The sequence below is a fragment of the Pongo abelii genome, chromosome 9, assembly GCF_028885655.2.
Source record: "Pongo abelii isolate AG06213 chromosome 9, NHGRI_mPonAbe1-v2.0_pri, whole genome shotgun sequence".
Taxonomy (NCBI): domain Eukaryota; kingdom Metazoa; phylum Chordata; class Mammalia; order Primates; family Hominidae; genus Pongo; species Pongo abelii.
Window position 1 is genome coordinate 28,547,551 of NC_071994.2, and position 14,156 is coordinate 28,561,706.

Below are 14,156 nucleotides of genomic sequence, written 5' to 3' on the forward strand. Positions count from 1 at the left end.
TTTGAGTTACTTCCTCATGTACCATCGGTGCAGGCTGGGGGAGAGAAGCAGGGTGGCAGCCGAGAGACCATAGGTATTTTAGCCACTTCCTTATGTAACTTACTTGTGCTTTCAGGACCTGCTCGAGCCTGATCACATATATACCACTTCCATTTGATGATGGAATGCTGCTGGGCATGCCCAACTTTATGGCTAGATGGGTCAGAAAGCACCCAGTTCATGATAGGCAGTTCAGGTCACATGGTGACTTGATGACCCATGGTCAAATGTTCAGTTTCCACCAAAGCCCAGTAACAGGCCAAGAAATGTCTCTCAAAAGGAGAGTAGTTGTCTGCAGAAGATGGCAGGGCCTTGCTTCATAATCCTAGAGGACTCCACTGAGATTCACGTATCAGGACCTGCCAAAGGCTTCAAACAGCATCTGTATCTGTCACTGATACATACCTCCAGCACCATTGGATCTGCTGGGTCTTATGGCCCAAGTGTCAGAAAAACTTGCACAGCAGCCTGGGCCTGTTACAGAGCCTTCTCCTGTTCTGGACCCCTCTCAAAACTGGCAGCCTTTTGGTTCACTTGATAAATAGGCCGGAGTAACACACCCAAATGAGGAATGTGTTGCCTCCAAAACCCAAATAGGCCCACTAGACGTTGTACCTCTTTCTTGGTTGTCGGAAGGGCCAAATGCAGCAACTTATCCTTCACCTTAGAAGGAATATCTCGACAGGCCCCACACTACTGGACCCCTAGAAATTTTACTGAGATAGAGGGTTCCTGAATTTTAGTCAGATTTAGTTCCCATCCTCTGTCATGCAAATATCTCACCATTAAGCCCAGTTTGTTTTCTGCTTCTTCCTCACTGAATCTAATCAGCATTATGCCATCGATGTAATGGACCAGTGTGATGTCTTGTGGAAGCAAAAAGCAATCAAGTATCTCGGAATGAGATTATGACACAAAGCTGGAGAGTTGATATATCCCTGAGGTAGGACAGTAAAGGTATATTGCTGGCCTTGTCAGATGAAGGCAAATTGTTTCTGGTGGGCTTTATGGACAAGAATGGAGAAAAAGGCATTTCCCAGTCAATGGCTTCATACCAGTTACCAGGAGATGTGTTAATTTGCTCAAGCAATGAAACTACATCTGGTACAGCAGCTGCAATTGGAATCACCACTTGGTTAAGCTTACAATAATCCACTATCGTTCTCTGATCCATCTGTCTTCTGCACAGGCCAGATAGGAGAGTTGAATGGAGATGTGGTGGGAATCACCACCTCTGTATCTTTCAAGTTCTGAATGGTGAAAGTAATCTCCACAATCTATCCAGGGATGGGATATTATTATTGATTTACTATTTTTCTAGGTAGAATCAGCTCTCATGACTTCCATTTGGCCTTTCCAACAATAATAGCCTTCACCTTGCTAGTCAGGGAGACAATGTGGGGGTTCTGCCAGCTGCTAATTAGGTATGTGCCAATTATGCATTCTGGCACTGGGGAAATGACCACAGGGAGTGTCTAGGGAACCACTGGACCCACTGTAAATTGAACCTGAGCTAAAACTCCATTAATTACCTGACCTCCATAAGTTCCTACTTTAACTGGAGGACCACAATGACATTTTGAGTCCCCTGGAATCAACAGCTCAGAGCCAGTGTCTAGTAGTCCCTGAAATCTCTGATCATTTCCCTTTTCCCAGTGCACAGTTACCCTGTTAAAAGGCCAGAGGTCTCCCTGGAGAAGGTTGGGAGAACGATTAACAACATAAATTATCGATAGCGTAGTGGGGTCCTTCCTCAAGGGGACTTGGCCTTCCCTGCATTAAAGGGGCTCTGGGTGCGTAAACTGGCTCAAGTCTGGAAATTGATTGAGGGCCATAATTCTCTCTTTTAATAATTCAAATTAGTCTTTTGTCTAGTCGACCTGGAAGTTTTCTGCTCATGTAAATTAAGTAGAAATGTAGTAGGCTTTGTATCAATTTCACTTCTAGGAAGACTGTGATTAATCAGCCAATGCCAAAGCTCTAGAAGAGTCAGACTATTCTGATTGTGGCTTTGGCTCTGCTATTCATTACAGTAGCAACACTAACTTTGCCTTTGATGATTGAGTGCCACTACTTTGCCCCTGCCACCTTGTGATCCAATTATTCCCCAATTATTCCCATTGAATTTAAATTTTGTAGTTGAGTGACTGAGGTTCCCACTATTAGATCTGACATACAGAGAAAAGCAATTACAGGGCTCTTCAAAGATGCAGGTGCTGCCCTCACAAATCTATTTCACAAGGCAAGGGACTCTACCAGCTGGGATGAGTAGGTCTAAAGTGACTAATCCACTCCACTATCCCAATATCCCTAAGCCTTTGGATCCCTTCCTTTACATTAAACCAAGAGAGATCAGCCGTTTCCAGCTTGCTCACAGTGGGCCATCTTTTAATCCATATTTCAGCTAACCAAACCAATAAACTATTAGAACCTTTTTAAATTCTCCAAGCTGCAACATTAAAAGCAGAGTCCCTATTTAGTGGGCCCAAATAAATAAATTCAGCCTGATCCAAGTCTATGTTCCTTCCACCATTATCCCGTACTCTTAATATCCATTCTCATGCCTGCTCTCCAGATTTCTGTTAATGTAAATTAGAGAACTCAAACAGTTCTTTTTGAGTGTAGCACACCTCCTCATGGGTCACACTCTCAATCTCACCTCTAGGGGTCCACCAGGACTTTAGTCTAGATATAGGTCTAGAAGCAAACAGAGGTGTTCGGGGTGGCTCCTGAGGAGAATCAACATTATTTTGCCTGGCAACTGCCTCAGGGGAGGCCATTACTGTTGCCTCAGGCAGTGCGGGGTTTATCTCCTCAGACAAAGGTAGAAAAGCTGATGGCAGCCTGGGTTGGGGAGGGGATGTTGCCACTACTGGAGATAGGGAGGCTGTTTCTTCTGGCAAAAAAGGTTCATCAGAGTTTACAAGCTCAGTGTCCCCAGCTTCATCAGAATACTCCCCACATGTCCCCATTCCAAGTTGCAGGATCCCATTCTTTTCCAATCAATGCCCTCACTTTAACAGTAGGCACCTAGTGAAGCTGTGCATGCATCTTTCATTGCAGATCAGCCACTCACACGATAAGAGCTTGTGTCTGGTTTTCTACAATTTCAGCTCTTCAGCTCTTTCTCTACAGGAAATAAGACTCTCACTCAGGGCAATCAGCATATTTGAGGCTCAGTATCTGCTTCTGAAGGCAGGAGTTAGAATCCGTGAGTTCATCATTTTCTTTTGTCACTTTGTCCAATGAACTTAGGAGCAACCAACAATCTTCATTATGTTCCTTGGTTCTCCACATACAGTCAAAGGTATTATGTATGGAGTCACTAAATTTCTTGCCTCTCATGAGCGGTGAATCATGAATGTCAAATGCATTTATTTTGCATAACTCTCTACACAGGTCACACCAAGGGCTATCAGTGTTCTCCATACTATTAGAAGTAGAGTCCTTAGCATTTTTGGGTCTAATCATATTAAGCAGCCAACTCCAGAAACCCCCAAAACAAAAAAAGAACTCCATCCTTAATATTCCATTCCTCTAGAACCACTCCGGGTACCAAAATTTGTATTAGAATTCTGTAGAGGAATAGAACTAACAGGATATATATATATGTAATATATATATGTAACAGGGTATATATATTCATATTTATTATTTAAGTGACTTTAATAACATATATATATATAAATAAATAAAGGAAAGTTTACTAAGTAGTATTAACTCACACTATTACGAGGTCCCACAACAGTCCATCTGCAAGCTGAGGAGCAAGGAAACCAGTCTGAGTTCCAAAGCTGAGGAACTTGGAGTCCGATATTTGAGGGCAGGAAGCATCCAGCACGGGAGAAAGATGTAGGCTGGGAGGGTAAGCCAGTCTAGCCTTTTCACATTTTCCTGCCTGCTTTATACTCTGGCCACACTGGCAGCTGATTAGATGGTGCCCACCCAGATTAAGGGTGGGTCTTCCCTTCCCAGTCCACTGACTCAAATGTTAATCTCCTTTGGCAGCACCCTCACAGACACACCCAAGATCAATACTTTGCATCCTTCAATCCAATCCAGTTAACACTCAGTAGTAAACATCACAAAAGCTAAATCTAGAGCTTCTTTCTTTAACACAATCTATTTCTGTACTCTTTGCATGAGACTAAAGTTTAAAAATTGAGAAGTTTGGATCACATGTCTCATTTCCAGGTAACATTTATATTCTTTTTTCTTAGTATAAAACAAAAATGTTGGGTTTAGTAATTATAACTCTGGTAACTTACAGATGACTACAAACAGCATCAAAAAGTGAGTTTTATGTCCTCTCCCCTTAAGTCTGGATTGGCCTCTGACTGCTTTGACAAACACAGTGTGGAAGAAATGATGCCATACAAATTTTGGGCTTAGAATTCAAAGGGACCTGTAGTCTCTTCCTTGGTCTAAGTGGAGCCCTGAGCTAAAATATAAGTTTGACTACCTTGCTGGAGATTTCATGGAAAAGCACTAAGATTACATGGAAAGGATAAAGGGTCAACCCAGCCCTGCCTGCTAGCTCTCTCCTCCAAGATGCCACACATTTGTGTAAAGTCATCTTGGATATTCCAGACCAGAAAAATTATTAGCTGAACTTCTCCAAATCACCCCAGTTAATCCCAGGTAAGCAATTGAATTGCCCAAGCAAGCACAACTTGAATTCTTCACCCACTTAATTGGGAGATAAAATAAACATGTTATTTATGTCACCAAATTTTGAATGAGTGTATTATGCAGCATTCATATCTGGAACAATAGATATTAAAGCTTCTTTTAAGCAAAGAGGAAGATGACCATGTCTGTGATATTATTTTAGAATTTAGGGAAAAAACCATGCTTTATCACCCTACCACAAAACTGTAATGAAAACAAAATAATTACCTCTTTATCAGTTTAATCCAAATAGAAGCTTCTTTAACTCTGAAGTAAAAGGAATGATGTTTGTCACATAAAAGGATAATTGCCAAGTATTACAATTAGCACATGCAAAAACTTAAAACTATCTCAATATATTATTGGTTTGAAAATAGTAAAAGTTTAGGAAAATTTATAATAGTATATTATATAGACTTCATAATAATGATATCCAAATGTATGCCCAATATAAGAAATTGTTTTAACAAATATTTATTGACTTCTATTAGATAAAAAGCTATATGTCTGACCTTCCACTACATGACAAGCACTGGAACTCATATCTTACTGAATATAATGAATATAACTAAATATACAGGTAGCTAGATGCTTCATATCTGTCCAGAACATTAACAGCCCCAAATATGTATCACTGTATTTAAGTGACTTTAGTAAGATAATTTAAAACGAACACATCTGTACATATTTAGAAAGCTGTATAACAGAAAAGAGTGCATTAAAGAGTAAAATTGTACATAATGATTCTATTTTAATCATAATAAATTGTAGTGGAATTACTCAGGTTATCACAAGGGCAGAAAATGGCTTGGAAAGCAGTGGTTAAAAAAAGGACATTACTCATATTTTTATGATTTTTTTCTTAGACCTACTCCAGATATGCAGGAAAGCATTTTAATCTACAGTTAAAATACCCTCATCAGCTTGGGAAAGGTGGTGTGCTTGAAAAAGATGTGAAAATTTAATTTAATGGAGTACCCTAAGATAGTATCTCAGTGCGACTATCTACATTCACAATATTAATGTTCATATCTTATTTGAAAGAACACTATTAGTATAACCAGGTCACTCATGCAAATAAGGAGACTCCCATCTTATAATAACAACTTCCCACCACCACCACAATTTGATCAGGCTCAGTGACCTAAAGGTGATAAATGCCTAAGCCAACAAACCAAACAGCAGATACATAAATCAGCTGCCAATAACAGTCTTTCAAGCCATCCAACCCTCTGGGATTGATGTGTTTAATTAAGAAAAATACATCGTGTGGTGCTGAATCACTAATGATGTTGTAAAGCAAATAGTATTTAAATGATTTACCTTGCAATATCTGTGTACTAATTATATTATCAATACTGTATGAACAGGTGATATAAAGAAAATAGAAATAAGATTTATCATGTTGTGAGTTTTAAAATCATGAACAATCAGCTACTTCTCTGAATCAAAACACAAAAATGACAATCATCATGAAGCATAAAAATTGCATTTGTTGAAGGTACAGTTGCGGGTTGGGTTACGCTTTTATTTTCCAATGAGCCTCCAAGGTCCTAACTTTTGATGATCGTAGTAAATATATTCTATTCTCTTGAAGAATACACTGTGATAATATTAGGATAATGAGTTCCACCTGCCAAACACATACACAAACAGAATAGAATAGGTAAAGGTAAAAGGACATAGAATAAAATAAAAATCATAAACAATAAGATGTCTGCTGGTTCTTGTGCCTTAACTGGTTGGAGGTTCAGGGAAGATTTGAGGCAATAAATTAATGTCTTACAGGAATCCTTTTCTATGTTTTCCTCTGATCCTTACATTAGGACTACAAGTCCATATGATGACACATCCTATATTGAGTACACTTAGTAATTGAGACTAGAATCAACTACTATATTTGAGTCACTATGCAGCCTTGACTTTCTTATCACTGCCTTAGTCTCCTTATCTGGGCCCCAGGATCCTTATCCAAAAGGGAGTGGAATAATAGCATCTACCTCACATAATTATAAAAATTTAGTGAGTAACAAATACAAAGTTCTCAATGTCTGACATAATGTAAGTTCCATAGAGGAATAAAATATGATTCTCAATTGTTATCATGATCCTGACAATGACTAATGACTTGGGACTTCACATCTTCCTAAAATACCTTCTAGCAGATAAGACTGCAGTTTTCTTCTCATAAATGGCAGAAACTTAACTTTAAATTTAAATTAACATTAAATTGTAAAATGTACTCTTTATTGTGCTGAACAATTCTTTTTAACGATCCCTAACTAACTACTATAAGTATAAACATTGGAATCACTGACTATGATGAAAAAATGTATCACAGCCCATTCCTAGAGTTGTAAGTGGGGTCAATCCTAACTGAACCAAAACATGTTCACATCGAATTTCAAAAAATTTTTTTTTTTTTTTTTTTTTTTTTTGAGACCGACTCTCTCTCTGTGCCCAGGCTGGAGTGCAGTGGCGCGATCTGGGCTCACTGGAAGCTCCGCCTCCCGGGTTCACGCCATTCTCCTGCCTCAGCCTCCCGAGTCGCTGGGACTACAGGCACCCGCCACCACACCCGGCTAATTTTTTGTATTTTTAGTGGAGACGGAGTTTCACCATGTTAGCCAGGATGGTCTCGATTTCCTGACCTCATGATACACCAGCCTCCGCCTCCCAAAGTGTTGAGATTATAGGTGTGAGCCACCGCGCCCGGCCTCAAATATGTTTATGTATGCATTAGTACACTCCAATATTTGAATCAGTACCTGAGGGTTTACTATATATACAATACATGTGTGGTGTGCCGAATGTAGTGTTATGTTCCACTAGATAGTCTAACATTTATTAACCTATTAGATAAATATAGATAAATATGTGTGTGTAAGTGTGTGTTTGTATATACATACTCACAGCCAAAATGTGTGTATGTGGGAAGAGAAGGCAATTTTTTTAATTTGAAGTTTTTATATAGTAGGGAAAATTGAAACAACAGGATTTCAGTAGGTAAGAAATGGGATAATTTAAATTAAAAAATATTAAGCAGCATGGAACTTTGCAGTTTGGTGCAATAAACTGACAAAAAAGTTTATATGAGAATAGTGAGAACATAAACAAAACTACAATTTGTAATATGTTTTAAAAGTAGTAGATAATGAAATTGAAGGAAAGATGGGAGTCACAGTTAAGAGAAGAAAATTGGACTTGATTCCAAGAGGGGAGCCAAATAAATCCTTGAGTCCTCTACTGATATGATGTAATCAGAATTTTATAAGGATTGGTCTGGCTTAAATGGACAGAGACTGCAGAAGGTAAAGGAATTGGTTGCCAGATGGTTATAGTAATTATAACCATCTGATAGAGCAGTGGACTGAGGTAGTGCAGTGGTACAAGCAGAAACAATCAAGGACAGGCTTTCATGGGAAACTGAATTTAGAAGATGGAAGAAAAATATATAGACAATTATTTTTCTGAGATTTTTAGTTTAGTATGTAAAAATTTATGGTAGTACTAATATAGAAGGGGCAGGGAGAAAAAAGCTAATATTATAGAGTGAATGCCAATTTTAATTGCTGAACTTGTGATTCTTGAAAGAAGAAGTTTAAAATGGAGAAATTTCAGCAAAAGCTGAGATTTATGTATATAGGAGATTATGTATATAGGAGTGAGGCCCATGTGAGGGGTCAAACCTAGAGCATCTCAATGAAATCCCCTGTATTTCATATATTTCAATGCCAAACCTGAAAATTACACTAGACTTCTGAATTTCAAATCAAGGAATGCTCATTTAAAATATCTCCTTTAGTTAGGTCTCCTTTTATCAATTCTGCCACTTTCATTAATTCTACCAATTCTGCTGAAAAGAATAAAAATGCATTTTCACAGAGTGATTCCAATGATTGGAATTCAACTTATTATTTATGTATAATTGTGTTGCCTTTATTTATGATTAAATTTGTTGTTTTGTACAAATCAATGGTACCTAACAATTTAAGCTATCTAAAATCTCTGTTTTGTAAATTGTCTTTAATTATTAAGGAAATAAAGCTTGTAGTCTAATTTGTGAATCAGGAAGTTTGCTTTGACTAAAATAAAAGAAGAATGAAGTTATAATCAATTTAATGTCTTCTGCTATCAGTAAAAAGCAAGAGACACATCTTACCTTATAAGCTAAATGTAAAACAGACGTTGTTCAGTGAGTTTGACTCTGGACCATTTTAATTTTTTACTTTTAAGACAACATTTAAAGATGCCAGATTGTTCTAATCACAAGTGTCAACCATTCATTAGCTTAATGGAAAAAGGTAACAGATTATGTATATAATAGTCACCCTGGGAGAAGATATACATTTACAGCCCATAACTCTTATGTAGATAGATTGTAGACATAATAATCTTCCACAGGAGAGAGAGAGGTAAACAATTACTCTAATGGAAAGCAACAAAATGTGATGAACATTAAATGCTACCCAAAGACAGATATTTGTGGTGAGAATGACATAGAGGACAGCTATATAACTTGGCCTTATATTTTGGACAGCATAGGTAAAGAAAACAGATGTGGTGAGATGCCTCAGTTGAAGAACTGTTGTAGATTTGCTTTTTATTTTTGAAGGAATCCAAAATATATTTTTCCTGGGATGGTATTTTCCTGGCATGGTAAATTGAGTTCCTAAAGTGGATTCCAAAAAATAACTCAATTCTTTGTGAATATGGTGAGCTATAACTCCCATGATTGTATTAGTTTTTATGTCGCAGTTGATGTTAAGATAGAGAGATTATCTTCCTGCTTTTGTATGTAATTGCATGAGCCCTTAAAAGCAGAGAACTTTCTTTATCTGATGGCAGAAGTCAGAGAGATTTAAGGCATGAGAAGGACTAGATGTACAGCTGATGAACTGATGATTCAATGGGCCACGTGAAAAGAAATTAGGTGGCTTTAGGAACTGAGAAGGATCACTGGCTAAAAGCCAGCAAGCAAGGAGAACCTCAGCCATACCCTGCAACGAACTAAATTATGCCAATAATGGAATGAACTTGAACAATTCTCCAGTGAGAATCCACGTGACAAATAATTTGAGTTTGAACTTGTAAGACCCTGAACATAGAACTTAGGCAAGCCCACCTCTAGACTTTAGACTTACAGAACTCTGACTTTGAAAAAATAACGTTAGAGAAAAAATTATTGGTTTTATTAAAGCTCAAAAATCAAACATTTGCCATGTGTTAAATGCCTACATTATGGACTTTTAAATATCATTTTAAATATAAAATATGAATAGCCATGAATAAAGAAAATGAAGACGTGCCATGATTCAAAGTTAATTTAAAAGAGAGATGCTTAGGAAGAGTGCAATAATATAGCCAAAATGCCACAATGGCATTTTTGGTCAACGACAGGCCACAATGATGGTTGTTCCATAAAATTATAATGGAGCTAAAAGATTCCTATCACCTAGTGACATTGTAGCTGTTGTGAGGTTGCGGCACAATGCGTTACTCACTTTTTTCTAATGTAAATATTAGAAATTGTATGTGTCTAATGTAAACATTAGAATTGTATGTGTCTAGCACATACAATTATGTGCAGCATATAATACTTGATAATTACAATAAACGACTATGTTACTGGTTTAGGTATTTACTATGCTCTACCTTTTATCAGTATTTTAGTGTGTACCCCTTCTACTTATAAACAAAAGAACGTTAAGTGTAAAACAACCTTAGGCAGGACTTTCAGCACGTAGTGCAGAAGAAGGCATTGTTGTCATAGATGACAGCTCCATGTGGATTTTTGTCCCTGAAGACTTTCCAGTGAAGCAAAATGTGGAGGTGGAAGACAGTGATTTGAGTGATCCTGACCCTGTATTTGTGTCTTCGTTCTTAAAAAAATATTTAAAAAGATACGTATGTATACATATATATAAATTTTAAATAGGAAAATGCTTATAGAATAAGGACATAAATAAAATATTTTGTACAGCTGTACAATGTGTTTGTGTTTTGAGCTCTTATTACCAAAGAGTAAATAAGTTAAATGAATCAAGTTTATAAAGTTAGACATTTACAGTAAGCTAAGGTTAATACTTAAGGTTAATACTAAGGTTATTGAAAAAGAAACATATTTTTTATACATTTACTGTACAGTAGTGAACAGTAATGTCCTAGATCTTCACGTTCACCCAACACTCACTCACTGACTCACCCAGAGCAGCTAGCAGTTCTGCAGGCTCCATTCGTGGGGTCTATATGGTATAGCTTTTTAAAAAAAATCTTTTATATTGTATTTTTACTGTACCTTTTCTACATTTAGATATGTTTAGATACACAAATACTTACCTTTATAATTGCCAACAGTTTGCAGGACAGTAACGTACTGTATAGGTTTACAGCATAGGAGCAACTGGCTGTACCACGTAGCCTAGGTGTGTAGTGGGCTGTACCATCGAGGTTCGTGTAAGTACACTCTGTAATGTTTGCACTAAGACAAAATCACCTTATGGTACGTTTTTTAGACTGTATCCTTGGCATTAAGTAACACATGACTACACATATATCTTTATTTTGCATATTAAGTATTAAACTGAGAGACAGAGTATTTCAAAAAATATATTTGACTTATGTAGTCAGGCTTATCAATATATGATGAAATGCAACATGTGGCTAAATATAAATTCTGAGTTTATATTTTCTTTAAATTACCATTATATTATTAATTAAGTATTTAATTTATTTGCACTTAGATATGAGAAAAAGAATGGTACTTTTGATCTACGGTTGCCTCATGCTAAGATTTCTCTTAATAAGTACTTAAGTATTTAAGAAATTTCCTCTTTATAAGGAAATAAATAAAAATAAAGATCATTTTATTGCAAAAGTGATTAAAAGAAATAAAAAATATTCATCTCTATTTTTAAGGGAGGCTGATCCCAGGTGCACTGTGGCAGGTGGCAGTATAGATTTTTATGAAGCAGCAGTGTGCTGTGATAAGAGTAGCAGATGAAGAAGGAAGGAAATGAAGTCACTCAATTCTTATATGGCATTATTACTCTTATATTTGGAATCAACATGTGGAATTTCTAGGTGTGAGTAACTCATTGTGCGGTGCCCTCCTGCTCCTTTCTTTTCTACAGCTACAATGTCATTAGGTGATAGGAATCTTTTAGCTCCATTATAATTTTATGGAACCACCATCATTGTGGCCTGTCATTGACCAAAAATGCCATTGTGGCATTTTGGCTATATTATTGTACTCTTCCTAAGCATCTATCTTTTAAATTAACTTTGAATCATGGCACATCTTCATTTTGCTTATTCATGGCTATTCATGAATATTCACATTGCATTTCCGTGTATTTTTGTCTCTCTCTTGTGATTATTCTGCCACTCATTTCAGTCAAATGTGTCTGTCTCCCAAATTTGTGGAAAATAATAATTCCTTGATTTTCCTATCTCATTCTTTTACTGTTTTTTTTTACATTTTTTTCTCCCAGTATTATGAGGCTTTTTGGATCTGTTGGGCATATATTTTTTTCTATACGATCACACTGAAGAATACAAAATATCAACTCTGCCTATTTATGTTAGGGTTACTTATTTTGATGGCTTTAATATTAAGTCATCATCATTTTAAATCATGATTCAAGAGTAATAAATGTGACTTGATCTCTACTTGATTCTACAAATGAACCATGAAAATGATGCAGCATGATTTGCAGATGGCCAGATTAGAAAACATTTTGAATCATTAGAGTTGAAGCTTCTGAATAAAACAGGTAAGTTGTTTTTCACTCACTCTCTCCACTATCTTCATTTTTCTGTGTCTTCCTTCCATGATATTACAGTTAAGCAATTTTCAGTAAGATCACAAATCTGTTTCTAAATGCAAAATACTTTTTAAATTCCTTATCACATAATCTATCAACATCTGATAATATTGGCCTTTCCCTCCTTAAATCACCCTTACCTCTGAATATCTTAGCTTGTGTTCTTCCTACTCTCTCCATCATTTCTTGCCTATATTCCTATTTGTTCCCATCCTCTTCTTCCCAGTCATGAAATGTTGGCATCCTCAAAGTTCTCTCATAGGTGTAATTTCTTATTCTGTATTTTCCCTGTAGACGATCTCAACTACCAATTATAAGCAGATGACTACTCCTTATTTTGCATAACAAATATAGACTTCTCTCAATTTATCCAACTACCAATTTACAATTTCCTCTTAGATGCCTGACAGCAGCTGAAACTTAATATGCCAGAAGCCAAGGTTTAAGACTTTATTCATGTGTTAGTTATCTATCGCTATGCAGCAAATTACCACCAAACTGGGTGGATTAGTAAAAATCTTTATGTATTTATTTTCTCTCACAGTTTCTCTAGTTAAGAAATTTGAAAATGGCCTGACTAGATTATTTTGGCTTGAGGACTCTCAGGAGATTCACTCAGATTTTGTTCATTACTGCAACCATTTGAAGGCTTTACTGCAGACAGAGAATACTCTTCCAAAGTGCCTTAATTACATGACGGACTAATCGGTGCTGGCAGTTATCGGAAGTCCTCAGATACTCTTCACAAGTACGTTTCTTGAGGGTTAAGTATCCTCATAACAACGAATGACTTCTTCCAGAGTGAGAAATCCAAGAGACAAAGCTGGATGCTGCAAAATTATCTACACAGAATTCTATTGGTTACCCAGGTCAGTCATGATTCAGAAGGAGAAGGCAGGTCTCAAGAATGTGAGGATAATTGGCAGGGCACAAGAAGTCACGGCACAAAAGTAGTGAAGATTATTGGAGCCATCTTGAAACCTCACTTCCATACTGCATATGCTTATATTTTTCTATACTTTTTGTGAAAATAGTTTGGCAAGCTAATAATCTAAGAGTCATTCTTGAAAGCTCCCTCCCCTTTACTATTTCATATTCACTTTATTGCTTATCCCTGTATTTTTTGCCTCTTCAATTATGTTTACTTTTACTTTATTTCTCTTTTTATTTTTCTAGAGACAGGGTCTCATTCTGATGCTCAGACTGGAGTGCAGTTGTGCGATCATCATTCACTGCAGCTTCAAAATCCTGGGCGCAAACTATCCTCCCACTTCAGCCTCCAGAGTAGTTAGGACTGCAGGCACATGCTAACATCCTGGCTAATTTTTTTTTTTTTTTTTTTTTTTAAGAGATGGAGTCTTAATATGTTTCCCAGGCTGGTCTGGAACTCCTGACTTCAAACAATCTTCCTGCCTCAACCTCCTAAAATGCTGGAATAACAGGAGTTGAGCCATCATTCCCAGACTCAGATGTTTCAAATCTACTAATTTATGGATGTTACTGATACCACCTTAGCCCAAATATTTCCAATTGCAGGTGTCTTTATTTGCCTGAAGTCATTTACTTGCACTGCAGTTAAAGTAAACTTTTTAAAACACAAAATACATTGTGCCATATGCC

At 36.8% G+C, this 14,156-nt stretch overlaps 1 long non-coding RNA gene across 1 annotated transcript in view; it reads left to right on the forward strand.

The window, feature by feature from the left end:
* LOC112135409 (uncharacterized) overlaps positions 1-13,269 on the forward strand; it is a 28,073-nt gene extending 14,804 nt beyond the window's left edge. The window contains exons 4-5 of the long non-coding RNA XR_002916692.2: positions 11,629-11,795; positions 13,081-13,269. This is a non-coding gene — a long non-coding RNA (uncharacterized LOC112135409). The remainder of the gene's footprint in view (positions 1-11,628; positions 11,796-13,080) is intronic.
* The last annotated feature ends 887 nt before the right edge of the window (positions 13,270-14,156 follow it).